Source organism: Eptesicus fuscus, chromosome 15 (assembly GCF_027574615.1).
Source record: "Eptesicus fuscus isolate TK198812 chromosome 15, DD_ASM_mEF_20220401, whole genome shotgun sequence".
NCBI classification, from domain to species: domain Eukaryota; kingdom Metazoa; phylum Chordata; class Mammalia; order Chiroptera; family Vespertilionidae; genus Eptesicus; species Eptesicus fuscus.
The window spans coordinates 33697577-33723350 of NC_072487.1; the positions used below are offsets into that span (position 1 = coordinate 33697577).

At 40.2% G+C, this 25774-nt stretch overlaps 1 long non-coding RNA gene across 1 annotated transcript in view; it reads right to left on the reverse strand.

The window, feature by feature from the left end:
- The window catches only part of LOC129151647 (uncharacterized), a 101803-nt gene extending 85249 nt beyond the window's left edge, over positions 1–16554 (reverse strand). The window contains exon 1 of the long non-coding RNA XR_008558303.1: positions 16354–16554. This is a non-coding gene — a long non-coding RNA (uncharacterized LOC129151647). The remainder of the gene's footprint in view (positions 1–16353) is intronic.
- Positions 16555–25774: the final 9220 nt, after the last annotated feature.

Genomic DNA, 25774 nt, shown 5'->3' on the forward strand with positions numbered 1-25774 from the left:
TAGCATAAGCAATGAATAGTGAACCAGTGGGTTCAGTATTTATGGATAAATGAGCTGTATTTCTGCTCTCTCCTCCCCTGAATGAACCTATAGTCATAATAAGTGAACCAAATCTGCCCCAGGAAAGCAATCAATATTTCAATCATCTTCCCAATGTGTGGAACCACCAATGTGATCACCTAGTAATCCATTAGAATTGGATATAAAGTTACCCAGAGTAACTATGACTATGCCACCATTTGCTTATAGCTACAGCCTACATTTCCTTACTACAAAAGAATGGCAACATCACTTCTTCAGGTTGGCAATGAGCTAGTTAGTAATGGCAGAGGTATGTAATAGGCATTTCTTATCTGCAATAATGAGTGTCTCAAAGAAAAAGAAATTACAAGAACTGTAGGGTTGGCATCAATGAGTTAAATTCCCACCAGATCCAGAGAGAGAATCTAGATGTTTGTTACCTCAAATTCGGAATTATCACTTATTTCAAAGAACTTCTCTGGCTGGTGTGCTGAACTAGGATGACCAACTCTTTCCTCCTTCTGGACTTTATCCAGTTTGCCTGAGACTGGATAAAGTCTTTCAAAAGTTTTAAAAGTTTTAAAAGTTTTGAAAGTCCCACTGTCCAAAATCCCTCTCAGTCTTTGGAAAACTGGAATGGTTGGTCACCCTTGTTGTGACACACAGAAATGAAAACATGTTATACGTCTTCATTTCTTCAATCTTGAAAATCTATGGTTTCCTGGTAGACTTACATGCATACATAAACAATAATAGCACTAGGCAAGCAGAACACACAACAAACAGGCTAGAGAGAAACCAAGATGGCGGCATAGGTAAACACCTGAAATTGCTGCCTCGCACAATGACTTCAAAACTACAACTAAAAGACAAAACAGACAGCATCCAGAACCACAGGAAGGCTGGCTGAGTAGAAATTCTACAACTAGAAGGAAAGAGAAAAGCACACTGAGACTCAGAGGAGGTGCGGAAGTAAAGTGCAGAGGTACGGAGGCGTGTGCACGCATGGAGAGGGCTGGCAACAGAGGACATGGTGTTTCCTCAATCAGGAGGGAGACACAAACTCCCGACTGCTCTTAACTCCACTTCTGGGAAAGACTCTGGGGACCCAGACTCATACAGGGAGAAACTGGACTGTCTGGCTTCGGGTGGAACTCGAGGGCAGCTTTCTCTCAGAGGTGCTTGCAGCAATTACCAAGGGAAACTGAGACCTGGGGGCCTCTTAGGGCAGGGCTGAGGATCAGCCATAGCTGTTTGCTCTGCCCTATTGATTCCCTAAGACCCCGCCTACCCAAGCTCAGAAGGCTTTTGCATATGAATGGCCTGGCCCTTTGCCATCTAAAATTACCTAACAAACTGCAGCTGGGTCAGAGAGCACCAGAACTTCCAAAAGAAGGCCCAAGGCTCCACAGCAGCTTGCATTGCTTCACAGCTGGGCATCATCTGGGCACCTCCAAACCCCAAACAAAGAAGAGGAATCTGCAGATTTCTCTGTATCTCCTGCTGGGTGGCCTCAGGCAGAGGCTAAATTTGCACCTCCTTGGAGATTCAAGAGCCAGTGTACCCAGTGGTCAGAGTGGGATCATCCAGATTACAACTCCTCAGATCCATAGGGACACACTCAAGGGGAAGACTCAGTGAGCACCAAAGCCCCGTTGAAGCAAGTCTTACCCCATAAGGGTGTCTCCAGCACATAAGTTCTCCCATCATAGACACAGCTGATCCTCACAGCCAATTGGCCTGGAGGTCAATTCCTCCCAGTGATACCAACAACAATCAAGGCTTAACTACAACAAGACTGTGCACACAGCCCACAAAAGGGGTGCACCAAGAGTGTCCACCTCAGGTAACTGGGGAGGCTGAGCCACTGGGCCCTATAGGACACCTAGCACACAAAGCCACTCTATCAACACAGGGAAGCAGCCAAAATGCGGAGACAAAGAAACAGGTCACAAATGACAGAAATGGAGGAAAGCAAACTATTGGATATAGAGTTCAAAACCACGGTTATAAGGTTTTTCAAGAATCTTCTAGAAACCACTGATAAATTTAGCAAGACCCTCGAGGATATGAAAAAGGTCCAACTAGAAATTAAGCATACACTGACTGAAATAAAGAATAATATACAGAGATCCAACAGCAGACTAGAGGATCCCAAGAATCAAGTCAAAGATTTCAAATACAAAGAAGCAAAAAACACCCAACCGGAAAAGAAAAAAGAAAAAGAATCCAAAAATATGAAGATAGTGTAAGGAGCCTCTGGAACAACTTCAAGCATGCCAACATCCAAATTATGGGGGTGCCAGAAGAAGAGAGAGAGCAAGATATAGAAAACCTATTTGAAAAAATAATGACAGAAAACTTCCACCACCTGGTGAAAGAAATAGACTTACAAGTCCAGGAAGCGCAGAGAACCCCAAACAAAAGGAATCCAAAGAGTACCACACCAAGAAACATCATAATTAAAATGCCAAGGGCAAAAGACAAAGAAAGAATATTAAAAGCAGCAAGAGAAAAACAGTTAGTTACCTACAAGGGAGTACCCATACGATTGTCAGCTGATTTCTCAACAGAAACTATGCAGGCCAGATGGAAGTGGCAAGAAATATTAAAAGTGATGAATAGCAAGAACCTACAACCAAGATTACTCTACCCAGCAAAGCTATCATTCAGAATTAAAGGTCAGATAAAGAGCTTCACAGATAAGAAAAAGCTAAAGGAGTTCATCACCGCCAAACCAGTATTATATGAAATGCTGAAAGGTATTCTTTAAGAAGAGGAAGAAGAAAAAGGTAAAGATAAAAACTATGAACAACAAATACATATCTATCAACAAGTGAATCTAAAAATCAAGTGAATAAAAAATCTGATGAACAGAATAAACTGGTGAATATAATAGAATCAGGGGCATAGAAAGGGAGTGGACTGACAATTCTCGGGGGGAAAGGGGTGTGAGGGGTGCGGGAAGAGACTGGACAAAAATCGTACACCTATGGATGAGGACAGTGGGGGTAGGGGGTGTAAGGGCAGAGGGTAGGGTGGGAACCGGGTGGAGGGGAGCTATGGTGGGGGGGGGGGGGGAGAAAGAGGAACAACTGTAATGATCTGAACAATAAAGATTTTTTTAAAATAAAAAATTAAATTAAAAAAAAACAACAACAAACAGGCTAATATTCATTTGTTTGTGTAATCTTCACAACACACCTGTAAAGAGGATAGGAAAACTGAAGGGCAGAGAAATTAATTAACTTCCTCAAAGTCAATTTGTTCATTAGAATATAAGCTAGATCAAATAATATAGTGACACAAAAATAAGGTAGCTCTATTTTCTCTCAGTTGATGGTACAGGAACAGGTGGGCTAGGAAAAGTTAGCAGCTGCTCTGTGTGATAATTCAGAGACCCAGGTTCCTCCTCTGCTGCTGCTTCACCATTCTCTACACTGCAGTCCTCACTGGCCTGGTGGGAGTCGGCTCCTCAACGCCACATCAGTTTCAACCCATAAAAAATGGCTCTGGGTAAGTGGTGAAAGGCTGATGATTTCCTTTAAGGAAGTGATGCTGGTATTTCTCACAACACTTCCACTCACATTTCGTTTAGGAAAACTTAGCCATTTGCCCACACCTAGATTCAAAGTCTTGGAAATACAGTTTCAACCTGAAGAGCGATGAGGCCAACTGTTCTATTTTCAAAACAAGTGAGGGGAAATGGACACTTAGAAATAATTCGTTGTCTCCAGCAGCTAACTAGCTGGTGTTTGGGATTGTTAGGATCAGAACCCAATTTTGTCTGATTCTAAAAACCACACTTCTTCCTCCATGTCTGTTACCCCTAGAATTATTATTTGTTTTGCCAGGAAATGTGTCAGCTAATGAAAGTTCTTCTCAGAGCTTATCTTAAGGAAAACAAGCCATTTTGAGCACTCAGAGTTCTCCTTTCCTTCCAACTTATCATGGATAAGGTTTACACAGGCTATAACCTTTCACTTAAAAGCTGACAGACCTCTGCCTCTGAGTGTGAAGTGAAACCCAAGGCCTGTCAACTCTAAAGTGTGGTGTTTATACAAAGAAGTGAGTATCAGGGAGCACAGAGGGTCTGCTGGGGAAACACAAGACACCATGGGTAGTTTCTCCAGCCAAGTCAACTAGGAGTGAGGAGGTGGGTGAGCCAATGGGTGCACCCACCAAACCAAGCCTACCAGGACCACCCAAAAGGGAACAGTTAGGACTTGGCTCTCTCTGTCCACATGACCTAGAAAATATATTCCTGATTACAGAGTGGCTTGGGTTATTTTTCAGCTTTTTCAATTGCTTTTGACGGTAACATGAGCCCGTAGTTGAAATTTCACTTTGAGTTTATCTGAGCTTCTGTTGCTCCAGACAAACCTAATTTACACAAGACAAAGCTATCTGTTGTCACTGTTACTCTCATTCCCTTTGGTTTTCTCATTATCCAAGCAGCCTCCAGGTCCTTCCCCACACTTTGGACTCATTACTGAGCCCCTTAGAACTCCAGCCTCGGGAATGCCAGGCTTGTAGCTTGCTGTGAGGAGGTGAGGACTCAGTAAGGACAGGCCTGCAAAAGATTCACTCCTTGAAAAAGGACAACATAAATTATAGGTGAACAGCTTTGTTGTTGAAAAGGATATCAGAAAAGAATATTATTAGATGCATTTTTTTCCATTTAGAATTAACATAGTTTTATATTATCCCATGGAATAAATGTATATTCTTATAATGTATTCACACACAGCTCACATCCAACAGATGAGGATACACCATGGGATGTGGAAGTTGGAGCAACAGCATCGAGGAACCTAGTGACCAAAGAGAGCAGAAGTCCCCACCCATCTAAAAGCCTACCTTGGGATTGTTATTTGAGACATACTATGTTTGTTTGCTTGCTTGCTTGTTTGTTTAAGATCAAGAAAAATTAAAAGTTTCTGGACCATTTATTTATTATTATAAATAGAGAAGAACATTTCCAGATGGCACACATTCCAATAATGAATGTGATTCCCTCTATCATCACTAACATCTGTCTGGGTGTGCTTCCACTCCTGTAGACCACGTCACACACATGCAATCATTTCCTCCTCCTTCAGAGCCACACTCAGGTTTCTCATGCTCACTTCCAGGACTGATGAGATGTATCTTATTTGTTTATTTATTTATGTTAATCCTCACCCAAGAATATTTACCATTGATTTTCAGAGAACGGAAAGAGGGGGAGAGAGAGAAACATCAATGTGAGGGAGACACATCAATCAGTTGCCTCCCGCATGCGCCCCAATCAGGGCTGGGGATTGAACCTGCAATCCATGTACATGCCCTTGACCGGGAATCAAACCCGTGACCCTTCAGTCTGTGGGCCGACACTTACTGAGTCACACGGCCATGGAGAGATGTATCTTTTCTTACCAGTGTATTAAACAGATTGCATTGTTCTGCCCATATAACACTTTAAGTTGTAGACATTTGAAATCACACAAATAAAAGAGAAAGAAACATTTTCACATCTCCTAAACAAATATTTGGGGCCCCTGTGTCTATATTTTAAGGTTAGAACAATTTGCGTTGCTCTATTGAAGGCATTTAAGAATATAAAAATGTCAGCCACAGCTTTTAAGAGAGATACAACATTTTAATCACCTAAATGCTAATATCTGGGCAAATGTGAAACACAGGAGTAAAGATGCAGTTTTCTAGTCTCTCTTGTTAAAATTAGATCATAGGTTGTAAATAAAAACTGAGCAAGCTGCTTGTGACCCCTCAGGCCATGCACTGTTATTTCCAACTTTAAAAGGAAAAAGCTGACCAGCCATCTAAGAAAAACCATTTCTGCATGAAATCAGACAAATCAAGACAAGACCGGCCAACCAATCAATACAGTTCCCTCTCTGGGTAGATCCCAGGGTGAGGAGGGTCTCCTGGATTTTAGCCCAGGAGACAGCAGAGCTGCTCACAGCCACCCTCCTGCACTCTGCACACCCTAGACTCACAGTGCTATTGCATCCCATGCTTCCCTTCCCAGAAGTCCTGTCACCTCCCAGGTCCACCCTTCTAGAAGGTCCCTTCGCCTCTGCCTTCCTGAGCAACTTTTTCTAAGCTAAGCCTTCCTCCCTAGGAGCAAGCCAAAGGCAACCACAAACACTTTGTCAGAATAACTAAAAGATATGTCCCAAGTCAAATGGCTTTGTGCAAAATCATTATTTATTTCAAGAGACAATTTAGCAAAATTCAGGTATATATGGCCAAAGGCCTTTCCTTTCCTACCTCCCAGTTCTCTCTACTGCAAGTTGCCTATTTATTGACAGCTGACTCATGCAAGCTCCTCTCCATTAGGACTACTAGGTAACCAGAAAACCATCTAGGAAATTAGACTTGCCTAAGTGGTAGAAAGTCTGGTGATTCTCCCAAGGCATTTGAGTTCCCCCTGAAAAGAAACTCCCATTTATAACCACTTACATATAGTTTGCTTAAAAATAATATTCATCTTTACAGTCTAACTGCATTCTAACATATCCCTATAGATAGTAATTTTAGCCATAAGATTACCAAAGCTTGAAGCACATGGAGGCAAACTATAGTTCATGGGCCAAAGTCAGCCTGCTGCATATGTTTTATAAATAAAGATTTATTGGAACATAGCTGCAGCTATTCATTTACACATGGTCTATGGCTGCTTTTGCTATGATGTCAGAGGTGAGTAGTTGCAACAGAAACCAGACAGTCCACAAAGCCAAAAGTATTTATTATCTGGCCCTTCACAGAAAAGTTTGCCAACCCCTTCCCAGAGAGATTATCTAACTTTCACAAAGTCACATTTCAACAATTTTTCTGGAGGCCTGGAGTCCTATGACTTTCTAGGGAAAGTCAAGTAATGTCTCTAGTCCAGAGAATCTGACTCTTCCCACTCTGCCTCCCCCTGAGCTGGTCAGTCTTTACAGGTCTTCTCAGCTAGGGCAGGTCAAACTACAATTACAGAGCATCATACAGAGGAAGCACCCAGGCTGTACAGACAGAGGGTTCAGTGAAGAGAGAATGGCTAGTCCACCTCATAGCAAAGCTCCTCCTTGTTATATACATGTGCCCTGGCCAGCGTGGTTCAGTTGGTTGGGCATCATCCCTGTATACTGAAAGGTTGCCAGTTGGATTTCCGGTCAGGGCACATTCTCAGGTTGCAGGCTCTATCCCTAGTAGGGGCATGCAGAAGGCAGCCAATCGATGCATCCATGTTTTGTTCTCACATCGATGTTTTTATCTCCCTCTCCCTTCCTCTCTCTCCAAAAAGCAATAAAAAATCTTTATTAAGAAAGAAAGATGCACACATGCAATACTCTTCAAAATAGCACCCATGACCTTGGGATGCAGGTCTCAGGGACCTTTGCTTGTAGTTAAACTCTTGAAGGAGAAACCTCTGCAGGTGATATCAGATACATTACATATCATTCTGACAAACTCAGAGTATGGTGTTTTGTGTTTTTCCTGTTGCTACTTCCATTGTTGTGGTTCAGTTTGATTGGTCTTTGTGGTTATTAACTCTATTTAATAAGTTTAATCCTACTAGTGGTTGTTTACTTATTATCTGGATGATGTTGAAGTGTGAAAAAAAGCACACTGGAATGGAAAACTACCTTTGTAAAAGTTATAAAATAACTATTATGTATCTAGGAGTTCTAAAGTCTAGAAATGGATTAGTTTTTGTTTGGGGTTGTTTTGATTTAGTTTTTGTTTAATGGGATCAGGGAGAAGCCAAAAGCGGCAATAGGGAGTACTATACTAACTAGTTTAGAATGCATTTGTTCTCCTAAATAGCAACATTTGACAAAGCCAGGTATTCCCCCATAACTCTAACACATACCCAGTGCTTAAAGCTATACTGCTCCAGACACTGGAAACCTGACTGGGGAAAATGTGTACTCAAGGATGTACTGTTCTTGGGGCTCTTTAATGCACCAGACACAAACATACTCATTCAGCTGAAACCAGTTTGGCTCAGTGGATAGAGCATCGGCTTGTGGACTCAAGGGTCCCAGGTTCGATTCCGGTCAAGGGCATGTACCTTGGTTGCGGGCACATCCCCAGTGGGAGGTGTGCAAGAGGCAGCTGATCGATGTTTCTCTCTCATTGATGTTTCTAGCTCTCTATCCCTCTCTCTTCCTCTCTGTAAAAAATCAATAAAATATATTTTTAAAAAATAACATACTCATTCAGCTTATGGTAAAATGATTATCACGTTAAACCTGGTTTGGAAGATTCCAGGAATGTGTGTATTAAAATTTGTGTTTAATTTTTAAATTTTTTAGTGGTTTGCTGCCTTTTCATTTGTTTTCTGTTTGATTTTGATGTCCCTATTGGTTTGTTAGTGGAGTATTTTTTGAGGAAATGCTCTTTGGTAAGTATGGTGACCTCTGATGAAAGAAAAGCACAGCCTTTCCAATTTCCCAAGGCTGTGGATTACAAGCTAAGGAGGCTGCTTCCTCCACAACTGCTGCCCTCCCAAGAGCGTAAAAGTGAAACCTGTGAGCAGGCAGTTTCCTAGTGAGAGTACCACCAACAACAACGTTAGGCAGTGGAGCATTTGAGGCTGAGTGCCCTGAGATTTGTCCCCTTCTTTTGACTCTCCCAACACGTTACCTGACACATTAACAGTCAGGGTATCTCACACCTCCAAGGGAAATGGGAACTCACACGTACTGCTGCAGAACAGAATTTGAAACACAAATTGAGCAACTCTCCCAGGAGACAGGAGGAAAGAATAAAGGAAAAAATAAAATAGCATTTCAGATATGAGGAAGAGAGAAAAACTGCCTCTATCTGGGGAAGACAAAATATAAAGAGGAGAAAATATTTGAAGATAAATAATAACAAATATGCCCGGCCAGTGTGACTCAATGGTTGAGCGTCGACTCATGAATCAGGAGTTCAGGGTTCAATTCCCAGTCCAGACAACCAGGGCTCGATCCCCAGTTGCGGGGGTGGGAGGGGAGCGGCACGCAGGAGGCAGCTGGTCAATGATTCTCTTTCATCATTGATGTTTCTCTCTCTCTCCCTTCCTCTCTGAAATCAATAAATATATATTTAATATAAATTTTCTAGAAATAAAGCTAGATAAAAGACCTTAAATTAAAAAGGCCCATAGAAGGCCAAACAGAAGATATAAGGTAAAGTCAACTCTGTTTAGAAATGAAATTTAGGATTGTCAAAACAAAGCAAAAATTCTAAAAGATTTCAGATAGAAGGAGCAGGTTACCTATAAAAGAACATGAATTATATTGTAATTACTCTTATCAACCTTAACACTAGGTAGATGAAATCAATGGAGCAATCTTTTTAAAATATTGAAAAAATATAAATTTATAACTAGATTTCCTTATGCAATCTGCATTCAAATGTGAGGATATCCTACATAATAAAAGGGTAGTATACAAATTGACCCTAATGGCAGAACGACCAGAACAACTGCTCGACCAGTCACTATGAGGTGCACTGACCACCTCTTGGTCCCTTTCCCCTGGCCGGCAGGCTCCGATCGCCCGATGGTGAATGGGGAACCAGAGGTGGGTGGCGGGGGATGTGGGCGGTGCCAGGGCACAGCCCCCACCCTGCCTGTTGCCCCACACAGAGAGGGGTGGGGCCAGTGAGCGGGTGGGAATAGCCAACCTCTCAGTTTCTCTCCCCTGTGGTCAGGCTCTAATGCCCGATGGAGAACGGGGAACCAGAGGTGGGTGGTGGCAGGGGGCGGGGCCAGCTGCCAGCATCTGGGGAAGATGGCCTTGATCACAGGCTAGGCCTAAGGAGTGTACCTGCACATGAATTTTGTGTGCCAGGCCTCTAGTAATAACATATTGTTGGCCACACATACTTCAAATGTTTTGCTACACAAAAACGTACATAATAGAAAAAAACATTCAGAAGAACTAGAAATATGGGAGATAATAGGGTATCAAGTTTCCTGGTAAAATAAATCATTGTCCAAACAATTTTGAAGAACTAAAGAAGAGAAAGTATACCTGTAATAAATCAGAAATGAAATTCTAGACAATATCAATATGATGGCACTGATCAGGGAGACAAAAAGTATAGCAGTGAATGTGAGTATACTTCTCTTAAGGGTAATATATAAATATTAACATCTTAAAGAATCATTTCATCTACATTTGGTACTTTTGTATTTCTAGTAATTTGTCCATTTCATACAAATTCTCTAATGTATTAAAATTTATGAAAATAAAATTGTTCATAATATTATGTTTATAATGTTATTTAATGTCTGTAGGATATATGATTAAGTCTCATTTTCATCTTTGCCTTTCATCTCTCAATTTTATCTCTCAAATAATGTGTTTATTACCAACTAGAGGCCCAGTGCATGAAAATTCATGCACTGGGGGGGGAGGGTGTCCCTCAGCCCAGCCTGGCCCCTCTCACAGTCTGGGAGTCCTCAGGGGCAGGAGGCAACCTGGTGATGAGCGGAAGGCGATGCCCCATCACACCTCTGCTGCTGCCACTGCCAGCAGTGCAAGCTTCAGCCGGCCCTGGTTACCTGAGCCTCTGGCAGCCCTGGGCAGCTAGGCAGCCGCCATCTGAGACTTGCCTGTGCCTGGGGCCAGCCCTGGGTGGCTGGGGGGCTAAGGGAACTGGGGGACTCCAGAGGCAGGCGCATGGAGTGGCCGGGCCCCCAGGTGCGCCTGCTGCCCTGGTGGGGATAAGGGGTCTGGGTGCCGCCATTTTGTGGCTGTGAGCGCCACCATCTTTGAGGGCGTGGCAGTCAATTAGCATATTCTCTCCTTATTGGCTATGGGCACCATTTTTTAGGTCAGGGCACTCAATTAGCATATTCCCTCCTTATTGGCTGTGGGCACTACCATCTTTGTGACAGTGTGAGGTTCAATTAGCATATTCCCTCTTCATTAGATAGGATTAGTCTTTTCAAGGAACCTGCTTTGGACTTCAATAATCTTCTCTATTGTACGTAAGAAAATGTGTTTATTAATGTCTGTTCCAATCTTCATTATATTTCCCTTCTTCTTTGTGTCTAATTTGCTGTTCTTTTCTCCAAATTTCTTGAGCTAGATCCTTAGATCATTTACTTTTACCTTTTTCTTTTATAATATGAATTTATGGCTATAAACTTCCTTTTATGCATAGCTTTAGCTGTATCCCATAATATGTCAAAAGTATTTTCTAATTTGTACTGCATCTTCTTCTTTGACCAATAGAAGTGCACTGCTTGCCCTTGCATGTGTGGTTCAGTTGGTAGAGCATCCTCTCATGCACTTATAGGTCTCTGGTTTGATTCCCAGTAAGGGCACATGCCTGATTGTGGGCTCAATCCCCAGTAAGGGGTATGCAAGAGGCAGCTGATCCATGGTTCTCTCACTGATGTTTCTCTCTCTCCCTTTCTTTTTCTAAAAATCAATTTTTTAAAACCAACTTTTTTTTTTAATTGTACTGCTTAACTTTAATTATTTATTTATTTCCACTGGGTTAAATAATACAGTTCATGTAGTTTTAATCCTTTAAAATTTAAGACATTTATTTTTTGACACAGCAATATTCAACTTTAATGAATTTTAAGTGCATTTAGAAAAAAATGTGGATGTTATAGACATTAGGCACAGTGTAGTGTATATGTCTATTAGGTAAAGTTTTCATTGTGTTGCTCCAATCTTTTATATCTGTATTGATTTTTTTAGTTATTATATCAGTTACTAAGAAAAAGCATATTTAAAATCTCCCACTATGATGGTGGATTTGACTATTTCTCTTTTAATTCTGTCAAATTATGCTATATATTTTGGAAACTAAGTTATTGGGTACATAAAGATTTAGAATTGTTGCATCCTCCTGGTGAATAAGCTTTTCATCATTATTAACCTTTTGCACTCGGATGTCGAGTGTGACTCGACACAGTTAGCATCGGTAGCAGCTCTTTTTATACTCTTTGAATGTATCAATAATTTGAAATATAAAAAAAATCCAAATAAATAAGTTTGTATGAAAAGAAACTCCAGTTTTTTATTCTACTGTCGCGCTTTGTAAAATCTGGGGTATTTAAAAAATTAAATCCCGAGTAGAATAAAGGAATCGAGAAAAAAGCAAGCGAGTAAAAAGGGTTAATATTCTTCTATATCTGTCATATGCTTTTTGCTTTAAAATAGTTTTTCCATGTGTATTTTATTAGTTCCCCATCCTAGTTTTTATCCTTTATTGTGTTCTATTAGATTAAGTAGTTTATATTATTACATTTTTCCTCTCCATTACATTGTTATACATTTTTTGCTATTGTTTTAGTGATTACCTTAGAGATTATAATACATCTTTGACTTCTTAAAATCTTCATCACTTCCCAATGAAAGAACTTTAGAACACTTAAACTCCATTCACTACCCATTTGACATGTATTTTAATTCAATATATATCTTTATTTTTCTTTCAATTTTGAAAGACATTTTTATTGAATATACAATTATAAATTGGCAATTTCCCTTTACTTTAAAGATTATTATTCCATTCTCCTCTGATTTTTACCACTTCTGTTGAAAAATCAACTATTAGTTTCATTACTGGTCCTTTGATGGTAATATAGATTTTTTTTCTTTTGCCTGCCTTTCATATTATTTTTTCCTTTTTCTTTGGTTTTCAGCAGTTTTCTCTACTGTGCCAAGATGTGGTTTTCTTTTTATTTATCCTCCTTGGTGTTTATAGTATTTCTTGAATCTGTGGTTTCATAATAGGTTTTATCAGATTTGGAAATTTCACAGCTATTATCTCTTCAAATATTACTCCTGCTGCATTCATTCTCTTTTCTCCTTTTGAAATTCCACTTTCAGGTATGTTTATATCTTTTTACAATAATCCATATAATTCTTAGCCTCCTATCTATTTCCCATATTTTTGTCTCTCCATGTTTTATCTGGATTATCTTCCTGACCTATCTCTCAGTTCACTGAAGTTCTTCCTTAGCTTGGTTTAAGCTACTGTTTAATTCAAGCTACTGCATTCTTAATTTCAATTATTGTTTTTATCCTTAGATTTTCTATTTAGGTTTTTATTTCAATTTCTAATTTTCTGCAGAAATTTTCAATCATACCTTTACTTCCCTAAGCATGGTTATTTTTAAGTCTGTGTCTGATAATTCCATTGTTTGATATCCTAGGCGGCTGTTTCTATTGTCTCCCTTGATTTATAGTCAAGTCTTGTCTACTTTCATGCCGGGTAGTTTTTTGCTTGAATTTTTAGTATGTAAAAATAGACAGATGATTTGAACCTTGGGATATGCTAGCTTCTATGGAGGATTTAACTTTCTTCTGGCAGGCAAGGAGATTGGGGCATTAACAATCCCAGATCACCATAATGTAATCAGGGATTGAAATTATTCAAAGCTAAACTTCAGCTTTTATGAGGACTGGTCTATTTCTGCCTCACCCTTACTCATAGACTAATGCTAACCTCTTTGTGGTTTTAACCCAAATATCGTAGTTTACTTGGGCCCCTTCTCTTTGAAGGGCACTAAAATCCAATTTTTGGCATTGCAAACCCACGAGTCTGTCAAAAGTTCTGTGCAGCTCTTTATCAGCAAGTGAAATAAGCAAATGGCTCCAGGGTGAAATCAGTCCCAAATGCTGAACTCATCTTTCCCAGATCCTGGTGCTGGAATATCTCAATGCCTTTCTTATAGATTTAAAGGGACTTTTAAAAAGATTTTTAAAAAGTATTTGGCCAGCTTTTCTAGTTGTTCTAAGTGGAAAAGTAGGTCTACAGCAGATCGTGTGTGATTATCAGAAGTAGAAGTCTCCCCACTAAATTTTTTAAAGCTCAATAATAATCTTTTATATACTGCTTATTTTTAAAAAGATTTTATATTTATGACATCCATTTCTTCACCTCATACTCACAAATGAACCTACTCTATTATTTTGCTTCAGTGATCCACCAAAAACATAAGGCTAAAATCTTCAATGATCTCTATTTTGCTAAGCCAACATAATGTCTTTCAGTCCTCGTCTCCTTTGACTTCTCAGCAACATGCCACTTGATATCTCCCTCTTTTCCTTCCTGAACTATTCTTTTTCCCTTTGTTTCCATGTTTAAATGTTGTCCTTGTGCTGGCTCATCCTTCTCTGCCTAGAAAATGAATGTTTTGTTGCTCAAGTGTTGAAATACAGCCCTCTCTTTTTCACACTTGACACTCTTTAGATGATCCCATTCATCCAAGCCGAATAACTTATTTATAAATAGCTCATATTTTATGTACAACTCAGACCTCTTCCATGTGCGTTAGATCCATAAATCCAAGGAGCTATTTGAAACTTTCTCTTGAGAATCATAATGTCATTTCAAAATCAAAAGAATCAAACTCATAATTACCCATAATTAAAAGCAGAGGAAAAGGTTCTCCTCCAAGATTCCCTAGTATAGTAAATGGCACAGTCGTCTACAGTCAAGCATAAAGTCTAGTATTTATCTTGGATACCATTCTCTCCCTTATCCCACATACCAAATCCATTGCCAAGTACTAAGAATATTATTTCCTAAATATCACTCAACTCCACCCTTTTCTCTTCCTCTCTACCCACTTCAACCTAGTTCAAGCTACCATCATTTCTCATGTAGACTATTGCAGCAGACTTTTAACCAATCTACCCTTTTTCCCTCTTCTTTCTGCCATTACAACTGGTTATCCACTTGTGGCCAGAGAGATCTATTTTATTGGTAGCTTAATCTGATCATGGTTCATGCACTCCCTGCTTTAAAACCTTTTAATGGCGTCCCATTTCTCTTAGGAAAAAGCATACCCCTTGACATACCTTAATGTACATATAGGGTCTGAAACTTGCCTACCTCGCCAGCCTCATCTTCTACCCTGTGCCCCTACAATGCCTGCCTTTCAGCCACACTAGTCTCCTTTCAGTTCCTCATCCTCCCTTTCCCACCAAAGGAACTTTTTTTAATGTTTGGCCCTTTACGATGAATGTTGTTGTTTTTTCTTTCCCTCTTCAACTAGTCAACCACTATTCATCCTTCAGATCTTAATTCTATTTCATTTTCCTCAAGGAAGTTATCCAGGATCTCACTGGCTGTCAGGTCAGACTTATCTAGGCTCTTATTGTACTTAGTGTCTCTCCTTCATAGAATTTGTCACAATGGCAAGTTGATAATTGTTATGATTTTGTAATTATCTGTCCCTTGAGTAGCCTGTAACTCCCATAAAGGCAAGAGACATGTTTGGTTTTACTCATCATTTTATCCTAGCACCTAGCTCAGTGCCTGGCACATCACAGATTCTCAACCACATTTTTTGGATGGATGGATGGATGGATGGATGGATGGATGGATTGCTTACATATGTATAGAATACTTCTGAAAAAAATACATAAGAAATCTGTAATAATGGTTATACCTGGCCAGGCGAACCAAGTGGCTGTAAGGGTAAAAAAGAGACTTTTCATAGTATACCTTGTTATACCTTTTGAATTGTGATTTGAGTAACTATATTTCCTATTCAAAAAGAAATAAGCACATTTTGTAAGAAATGGTTAGAAGATAATTCTTTTGCTCAAGATTTGAGCATTGTAAAATACAAACACCCCAGGAAGGTATAGCAGATACATGTGCACTCTTGCTTATACTATTTCAACTTATTCACTACAGAGAAACTATTTTTAAAGTTCAGTTCTATCTGAAACTTCTTTCATTCAGGTGATGTCCTAAAATAGGAGTGCAGTGTGAGATGTGAATCTGCTGTTGCCTCATCTCTCTTAGTTCCCACATGTTTCTCTCTGTGTCAGCATACCAACTCAAGTGTAATCTTCATATTTAAAAATACAACATCTATGCCCTGCAATTATCCCTAAAACATGAGCAGAGTAATTCATTTTGTCAAAGAACTGTTCTAACCCAAGGAGGAGGAAAGGATTTCTATGTTGAGTTTTTTGAGAGACAGTGTTTCTGTTTGCATTCTTTATGATGTCAAAGTGATTTAAGGGATTTTTGCTTGCTTTAGGACCATATTCTACAATATATAGTACAATTTCACTATAATGCTCAGTCATTACCAATAATTTATACACTCAATTCAACTTCACAAATATCTGCTGAGTGCTTACTATTTGGTAAGGAACTCTTTTTGGTACTGGAGACCCAGGAAGATACAGGTTTAGCATGAAGCTTCGTTTTAAAATAAAAGTTATAAGCCACTGTGATTAATGCTACACTGGAAGTCTGTGAAAGACTTTAGGAGGCAGATATACCCCTGCTGCTGACAGCTTTTTGTTTCCCATTATACTGACGCATCCTACTGCCATCAAACATCAAGAGATAACTCACAGTTGCCTTCTAAATTTGGGGAAATCCCATGCTGCGTTCCATCATAGGAGGCCTTGAAATGGGAGACTCACGAAGTCATACCTGGGCTCTGGTGCTCTCAAACCACATGTTAAAGAGCTACATTAAATACTCTTCTTGAACTCTCCTGCCATGTGAGTCCACAGTGCCCAATTTCCTGTTAGAGCCCTCCAAGCAAGAGACAAGCCCAGCAGGAAGTCTGACCTATCATAGAAGTCACATAAATTTCATATTTAATTGCCTTCTTTATATCTCATACCCCCAAATGGCTCTCATGAAGATATTCTTTCACTGCCCCTCTACCTAGCCACTATGAAAGGGAGAATATTAGACACTCCTGGGGACAGAGACATGAAGGCAGCAGGTACTTCCAAGCATAACGTCTGCCCTCACACCTTCAATGAGTGGGTCCCCAATTCTGGGCACATTTAAACAGACCCAAGTTAACTGGCTCATATTCCCATTAGCAATAATCCTATATAATAAAAGCATAGTATGCAAATTGTCCCCTCGACCGGGAGGTCGCCCAGAAGTTCGACCAGGGGGTGGGGCCGGCTGGGGGGAAGGAGGGAGGCCCTGAGGGGCAGCCAGCAGCCACTAGGGACCCTACCAGTGCTTGAATTTCATGCACTGGGCTTCTAGTCTATATAATAAAAGCCTAAGCGACCATTATGACAGAACAACCAGAATGACCGGTCACTATGATGTGCACTGACCACCAGGGGCAGACGCTCAATGCAGGAGCTGCCCCCTGGTGGTCAGTGAGCTCCTACAGGGATAGTGTCACTCAGCCACAAGCTGGGCTCACGGCTGGCAAGTGCAGTGGTGGTGGCAGGAGCCTCTCCTGCCTCAGCAGCAGCACTAAGGAGCAGCGAGCCGAGCGGTAAGGAGCAGCGAGCAGGCAGATGGTAAGGAGCAAGGGGTCCTGAACTGTGAGAGGGCACAGGTTGGGCTGAGGGACACACACACACACACACACAGCCTCCCCCCAGTGCATGAATTTCATACACCAGGCCTCTAGTTAATTTATATTTGTACACTGAAGCCCTGGTCAAGTAGATCAGTTGATTGGAGCATCGTCCTGATACGCCAATCTCCAGTCAGAAGACACACAAAAAGCAACCAATGAATGCATAAATAAGTAGGACAACAAATCATTGTTTCTCTCTCTCTCAAATCAATAAATTTATATATACACACACACACACACACACACACACACATATACTAGGAGCCCATTTGCAGGAAGATTCCTGCAAGCGGCTGTCGTGGCCGTGCACACAGCTGCCGCTGCTGCCCACCCCGCCCCGCCCACCGCCACCGTCATTGAGACCACACACGCCACCGCTACTGCTGCCCGTGCTTTCCCTCTGGCAGCCACCTTGCTTTTTGCTTTTCCTCCCTCTTCCTTCTAAGCTGTCTTCAGTCTTCACTCCTCCCTCCCTCAGCGTATGCAAATTAACCACCATCTTTGTTGGGTTAATTTGCATACTCCCTCTGATTGGCTGTAGGCGTAGCGAAGGTATGGTCAATTAGCATTTTTCTCTTTTATTAGTGTAGATTATATATATATATTATATATATATATATACACATACACATACACACACACACACACACACACACACACATTCATGCCTTGAAAGGAGGTACAAAGAAGAAAGAAGTAACTAAATTTCTGGCAGGAGGAGGGAGCATTGAAGCCTGTGAGAGAAGAGCTTATCTCAGATGGATATTAAAGATAAGTAAGAGTTCTCAAGGTAGATAAAAGGTGGGGAGAGAATATTTTAGGCAAAGAAGAGTCTTGGACAAAGGCATGGAAAAGTGGTATAATAATACCTTAATTAAAAAAAAAGAAAAGTGGTATAAATGAAAAATATAAGCACATTTTTATTTTTTTATTTATATTATTATTATTATATTATTATTATTATTATATGTTAACTTATTTTTATTTGGAGCTGAGACAGGGTAGGGGGTAGCCAGGTGAGTGGCTTCTTTAGAGAAAAATATACTGGACAGAGATACCAGTGTTCATTTCACCCATTTTTCTATTTTCCCAAGGATCTGCCAGTGTTCCACCCAGTGAGCTTAGCTATGTTCCCAGTCTTACCAGGACTGAGGGGTTTCCTGGTTATGGGACTATAAGTGCTGAAACTGGGACATCCCTGGGAAACTAGGGCTCTTGGTCACCCAACCATCCAGCCATAGTCCAAGAAGGCATGACTTCCCAATTCTATTATAACCTCAGAATAAACTTCTAGTTATAAAGTAAATAAGCCATGTAATGTACAGAACAGAGAATATAGCCAAGAATATCATAATAATCTTTACGGGGACAGATGGTGACTAGACTTACCATGAAAATCACATCATAAGGTATGTAAATGTCAATTGTTATGTTGTATACCTGAAACTAACAAAATACTGTATGCAAACTATAATTTTTTTAATCAACCTCAGAACAACAAAGGAAATGGTAGGAATTGTACTAGCAAAAGTTGAGTGAACTTCCCCATCACAATTACCATCAATTTTTTCAACTACCTCAGCCATACTTCTAGCAGCAGATTTAAGAAGAAAAAAGGAAGAAAAAAGGAAGTAAACCACGACAAAGATGCAAAGAGAGCAGTATGTCTACCATACTAGTAGAAGGAGGCATCAGAGACCTCCTAAGCTACGTCTTCCCTGTGTTATTTTTATTAACAGTAGATCCCATCAATTACTTCAAGTGCTTCCATGTTCTTCCTGATCCCCTCTTGGGGAAGTGGAAATAATTATTTCATTTGCCTGTTAAAAATATTGTCATAAACCAACAGATTAGAAATGTACCACTCCTGTTTTCCATATCCATATGGTCCCACAATTTGCAGTGTGGACTCTCCATTCTGACACACACACCCCATTTCTTATTGACTGGAGTCTCTTCAGTCAAATATCTTTCAAGGGGATAAGAATGTACTGGCATATTGCTGGCGATCTTCCAGAAAAACAAATTATTCAATACAGCTCCTACTCTCCTACTTTATGGTCTCATTGAGAAGGCATGACAAAAATCCCTGCAAGATTTTAACAAGGCAGTATAAACACAAACACATACCTTTTTTGCTTTGCTATTTATGTTAGTTTCATGTAGTCCTGTCCAAAAGGCTTGCATTGTACCACAGACAACGTTTGTGATAACTTTTTCTTTAAAATTCTTCACTAAGAAACTTTCCTTTAAATGAACTTGAGGTCTACTCTATCAGTTTACTGGAAAAGGGAGAGGGGGGCGGTGACAATTACATACAACCATGGACATCTGAAGATGAATTTCTAATCTATTCCGAAAGTAAAGGAATCTAATCTGCCCCTTCCTATGACTCATTTGGGCATAGAGAGTTAATTGCAGCAGCCCAGAACAAAGAAAAAATATTTTAGATAAAAAATACCTATGTAATGGGAGCAGACCTAGTTTCAGAAAGTTCAGCATGGTAAGTGCAATATAGAAACATCTGAATCTGACAGATGAGCAATGACAAGTGAGCAGGTTAAACAAAAAAGAGGAACTACTATCCGCGATCTGCAGAGATCTAGGTAAGTAGGCAGGTAAACAGGTAGGTTCTGGAAGCAGATGAAGTTTGACTAAGTGACATTACTCCACATTTTTGATAAGAGTGTAGAATGACAAGCAGGTCCCATGTCATTCGTTCATTCAAAAATATTTATGGAGCCAATTCTATACCAGGACTTGATGTACTGCAGTGAAAAAAACAAGCATGAATCCTGCCCTAATAAATTTACTCTAATTAAGGAAAACAAAGAGACAAAATAATTATTAAATGTTATTGGTGTTATGAAAAACAACAAATAAGACGTTGAGGTAGAGAATATGGGGGGAAGAAACCTACTTTAGAAATGGTGGTCAGGGCACGTTTCCTGGCGTAGTGCCACTTAGCTGCAATGCAAAGGTTGAGACAAAGCTAGCCATGTGAAGGAAAGCATTCTAGACAGAGCTACAGCAAGTATAAAGACCCTGAGATAGGAAAGCATTTGGTGTATTTAAAGAGCTAAAAAAAGACCAATATGGGTAGGGCAGAGTGATACTGGAAGACTGAATGGCTGGAAGAGTACATTCAGCAGTTTGGATTTTATTCCTAACTCAATGAATGAGTAGTCAATAAAGAATTTTATACAAAAGAAGGATACATAGTAATCCACAATGTGAGAATACTACTCTGGCTGTTTTAGGGAGAGAAATTATTGTAAAAGGGCAAAAAGAAAGGGGTGGGACAAATTAGGAGAAAGATGGTGGAATATAAGACTCCATGAAATGGTGGAGATAGAGATAAAGGGATGGATTGTAGGTGTCTTTTGGAGTTTGAATGGAGAACTTGCTGCTGGATGAAAGTGAGGACTTAGGGGGGCAGAGAATTAAGGTTAATTCCCAAATTTCAGGCCAGAACAACTGAATAAATGTTACTATCAATTTCCATGTTGGAGAACACTAGAAGTATGAGAGAGATTTGGAGAGCAAAATACATACCTACCTTTGAGATATCAGGAAGAACTCCAAGTAGAATACCAAATACACAGATTTGTGAACCTGGAGCTCAGATGAGAGGTCTGCCTAGAGATGTAAATTTGAGGGCAAGTATTCTAAAATGGTATGAACAAGATCACCGTGGTGAGAGAATTAAGAGGGAAAGAATCAAACCCCGAGGAATCTCATAAGGTCAAGTTCTTAACCAGACTTTACATTAGAATCCCGTAGCATGCTCGTGAAGTGGCCCTGCAGCAGACGATCAGTGCCCTCTTTTGGTAACACCCAGTCCTCGCTGTCTAACTTTGTATTCATATAAATCCCAATAAATTGGCCTAAAAAATGATATTGGAGAAATGGCTACTAAATTTGGAAATAAGAATATTTATGGTAACTTTTGCAAGAAGAATTTCAGTCCTTAGCTTTAGAGTCTCTGGGATGTTGGACAGGTTATTGAAAGATCATTTTAATTAACCTTTTTGGGCTGCAAGCTCAACTTGGCTCTAAGACTTCTGTGTAGTCCTGACAGCTCCTTAAACTCCCAAGACCTAACTGAGCTCAAGATTTGGGTCTGGGAGCTGGGGATAAGCCTCAGATATGAGAGAAGGAACACTGCAAGAACTAGGAACTACAAGAGCCAATAGGCTTAGAAGAAAAGAACACATATGAAAATTGGTATTAATGGTCAATTTTCCACAAGAATGGAATTCAGGCATAGATGAAACAAAATCATTCAATCCAAAGTGGGATTTATGGATTCATTATTTCAACAAATATTTCAAGCTCTGAGTAGGTGATAGAATAGAAGAGAGTCAGGTTACCAGATTTCGTGAATAAATATACAGAATATCTAGTCAAATTTGAATTCAGATAAACAAGGAAAATATTTTAGTATTTGGGACATACATACACTAAAAAATGTTCACTGTTCATCTAAAATTCAAATTTAACTGGACATTCCTACATTTTATCAGGAAATTCTAGACTAGAGGGATGGAAAGACTCTACCTTTCCTTTTGGACATTAATAAAGTAACACCAGTTTCAGGTGAATTTGAATTGGTCCATGGCATGTAGGTCTCTAACAGTGGAGAATCAAATGAGTGGATCCCAAGACCTGTTAAGCAGTGACCCAGCCAGTGAGGGCCGCTCGCAATCAACTTCATCTCAAAGCAACTCCCTCTTTGAATTAACCATATTTTCTGTATTCTTGATGCTCTGGCATCTGGGACCTTGGTGACTAGGGAAGGACTGCCCCCTCCCAGGGTTAGCTAATTCCTAGAGATAGCAAATAGGTCACCAGGGAGCACACCCTTCATGTAAAATCTAAGCAATCCAAAGCCCAAACCCAATCATCTCCTTTATGGGTTCTCATAGCTGAGCCACTACCCACCTGTCCTAATCATCTTAGCATCTGGCAAAAGACAACTAGGGATGCCCCCTCTGCCCCACAGCCCACTGAAATTATTCAACTAGCCAATCCTAAACCTGCTTACCCTACCTTGACTTTCCCATAGAAACCATAGAAAAATTGTTGCCCCTGGTTTCTCTTTGCTCCTTCTGCCTCCTGGCCAACCCTGGTGCTTCCCCATGTGGCCCTGAGTGAAGTGCTATGGCCCCTCCTCTGGGGAGCTGTGAGTAACTGTCTTTCCAGTTGTCTCCTGATCTCACAATATCTGAATAATGATAAACCTACATTGTAAAACACTCTTCCTCGAGGCATATTCAGAAACCTCCCTGAAGTTAAAAATAGGAGTAAAATGTTTTTTCTCGTATAAGACAGCCAAGTTGGAAAATTTTAAATGTCAGTAAACTTGGAAAAGCAGTTCCTTGGACTCTGAGGAGATACACAGAAAGCAAATGATTCTCAGCAGAAAGATTCAAAAAATTGGAGGACCAATACACACCCACCCCTGAGCATGAATTTGGGATTTTGGAAAGATTTGCAGCCATGGCCACAACGATGTATTTGGGATTAAGTTGGTGTGTTTTTTTTTTTAAGTTTAAAGGTGATTTCTCAATCACAATGAAATATAAGGCTAGATCCTAATCAATTTGAGGGAGTACCGAAGCTTTGCCTAGACAAGTATAAGCATTTAGCGAAAACTTAAGACATAAAACCCCTGGTTTATTACTGCGCAGCAAAACCCAGCAACTGTGTGAGAATAATAACATATAATGCCAGTCAAGTGATTATCATGTGGTAGCCTTCTTACTAGCTGTTTTACATACATTAACTCATCTAATCCTCACAAGCGCCTCTGACATATATGCAATTATAGATCTAATTTTACAAATGGAGAAACAGACGAAGAGGAGTCAGGGTACACCCCCAAGTTCACTCGTCTACTGAGGGTCTGAGTCAAGATTAAACCCCAGGCTGTCTGAACCTGTACATACAATCACGAACATTCCTGCCTCTCTGTGGTAAGGAAGATGCTGAGTTGACTACCTGTGTTCCTCACAGCACATCATTTAAAGCTGCCTCTGATGAGCATCATGCTATCAGTTTTCTTTCTAAAACGAATCCTCTTTCTCTTCAAGATATTGCCCTAAGGCTGTGGTTCTCAAAGTGTGGCCCCAGACCAGCAACATCAGTATCCCTCCAGAATTTGTTAAACATGCAAATTCTCCACCCCACCCCTAGACCTACTGACTCAGAAACTGGGGGATGGGGCCCAACAACCAGAATCAATTCTCCGGGTGAGTCTGATACCGAACAACTGCCTTCAGTATGCTCAGTTCATATATTAAGGATGTCTACACTTGTACCCTTATCCCACTTTTCTGGAAACTTTTTTTAACTGACTCCTTATATTCAGTTTGAGGGAATTTGTAGGGAAATTCTAGGGAGGCTGGTAGAGAGGGAGTTACTCTACACTTTCCTCAAATGCTTATAACTGAAGCTCAGTTTCTATCAGTGCTCAAGGACCTTGTAGGATGCTAAGAGTTCAAATAAAATCTCACCAAAAAGGAACAAAACATCAACAGTGACAACATCATTCTAGCATTTTGATTAGAGAAGGCCATGAAATATTCAAAAATTTTAAATCAAATACTTATATTCTTAAAGCTGGATTTCTCCTCGTAAATCCACTCAATGCCAACCCTCTGACTTGGCCCAAATATGGCTTCTTGCTTTCAAGACTTTGAGCACCCTGAGGACAAAAAACATGACTTGTTTTTCTTTGTACCTTTGCACCAAAAACAGTGCCTGGCTCATAGTTGGTGCTTAGTAAGTGACTCTCAAACATAATTGCACCCTCTAGTCACAAGTTCACACAGATGTTCCACAGCTTGTTGTAAATCAAGACATGAAATTAGCATTTTTAAAACCCACATTTACCTTTGGTTACTTTCTGTCCCTAGGGAAGGTAGTTACTGTAGAATTCACAATATAACTTGGGGAAGAGACTGTTTCTTCACAGGACACAAGTCAAGTTCTGGCCAAGGATCTTGATTTATTGGGCACTGGGAGAATCTGACCACTACATATTTATAGCAGTAGCTAGAGATAAGTGCATTCAGGCAAGTGCTACTGAAATGCGTTTCCTTCATTTCCTTGACAGCAAAAGGAAGTAATGAATGCTTTAAATCACAGAAAATATTTAGAATATGAAAGACAAATGGAAGTCACAACTTTCTCAACCTGCAGAATAACCAATATTTTACAAGGTTCACCAAGAGTTTGTGGGAAACTTTGATCCCTCTTCCTTCTGCTTCTAGAAGAATCCATGAAGCTGTTGTTTGTTTACCATGCTCTGGCAAGAAGTTGTTACCAAAAGACAGATACGGTATCGAATGGATGGTCATTGCTCAAAAACAGGTTTATTTCTTTATATCTTTCTCACTATTCAAGGACATGAAAGATGTTTAAAAGAAACTAGCTGTGGGCTTATTCGTGGAGTAAGGGGACATTCCTGCTCCAAACCTCAAAACTGCCAATCTATATATATAAAAGCCTAAGCTACCATTACGATGGAATGAGTAGAACAACCAGTTGCTATGATGCACACTGAGCAGGCAGGCAAGCGATTAGGAGCAAGTAGGCAGGCAAGCAGTTAGAAGCAAGCAGTCCCAGATTGTGAAAGGGATGTCCGACTGCCGGATGTCCAACTGCAGGGATTGGGCCTAAACTGGCAGTTGGACATCCCCCAAGGGGTCCCATATTGCGAGAGGGCACAGGCTGGGCTAAAGGACCCCATCCTGTGCACGAATTTTGGGCACTGGGCCTCTAGTATTAAAATAAAACAGGACTTGACTCTGATTTCCATTCTTTTTAATATTTTTATGACAAAAAAAAAAGTAATATGGAAGCATCTAAGAAAGAAGCTTGAGCACCATCACTCTAGGCTTCTAAACTCTTAGAATAACCACTATAAACAGTTTAGAATATAGTCTTCCAAATATTTCTACACACATAATTGTACACATTTTCATTCACTGTATACATATATGCACATTTATTTTTCTACTGCCACTATACTTGTCATTTATATCATGCTTTTTTCTCAGAAATTTAGATCTTTTTCTCTTATTTTAAACTTAGACCTAAGCCAGAAGTCGGACATACTTAGCGCTGCCACAGAGGCAGGAAAGGCTCCCGCCACCGCCGCCTCTGCACTCGCCAGCTGTGAGCCCAGCTTCTGGCTGAGCGGCGCTCCCACTATGGGAGCGCACTGACCACCAGGGGGCAGCTCCTGTGTTCAGCGTCTGCCCCCTGGTGGTCAGTGCACATCATAGCAACCGGTCATTTTGCCATTTGGTCATTTTGCATATTAGCCTTTTATTATATAGGATGTTTTTATATTTGAGTCCCCACCCTTTTTTCCAGCTTTATTAAGATGTAATCGACATACAACATTGTTTAAGTTTAAGATGT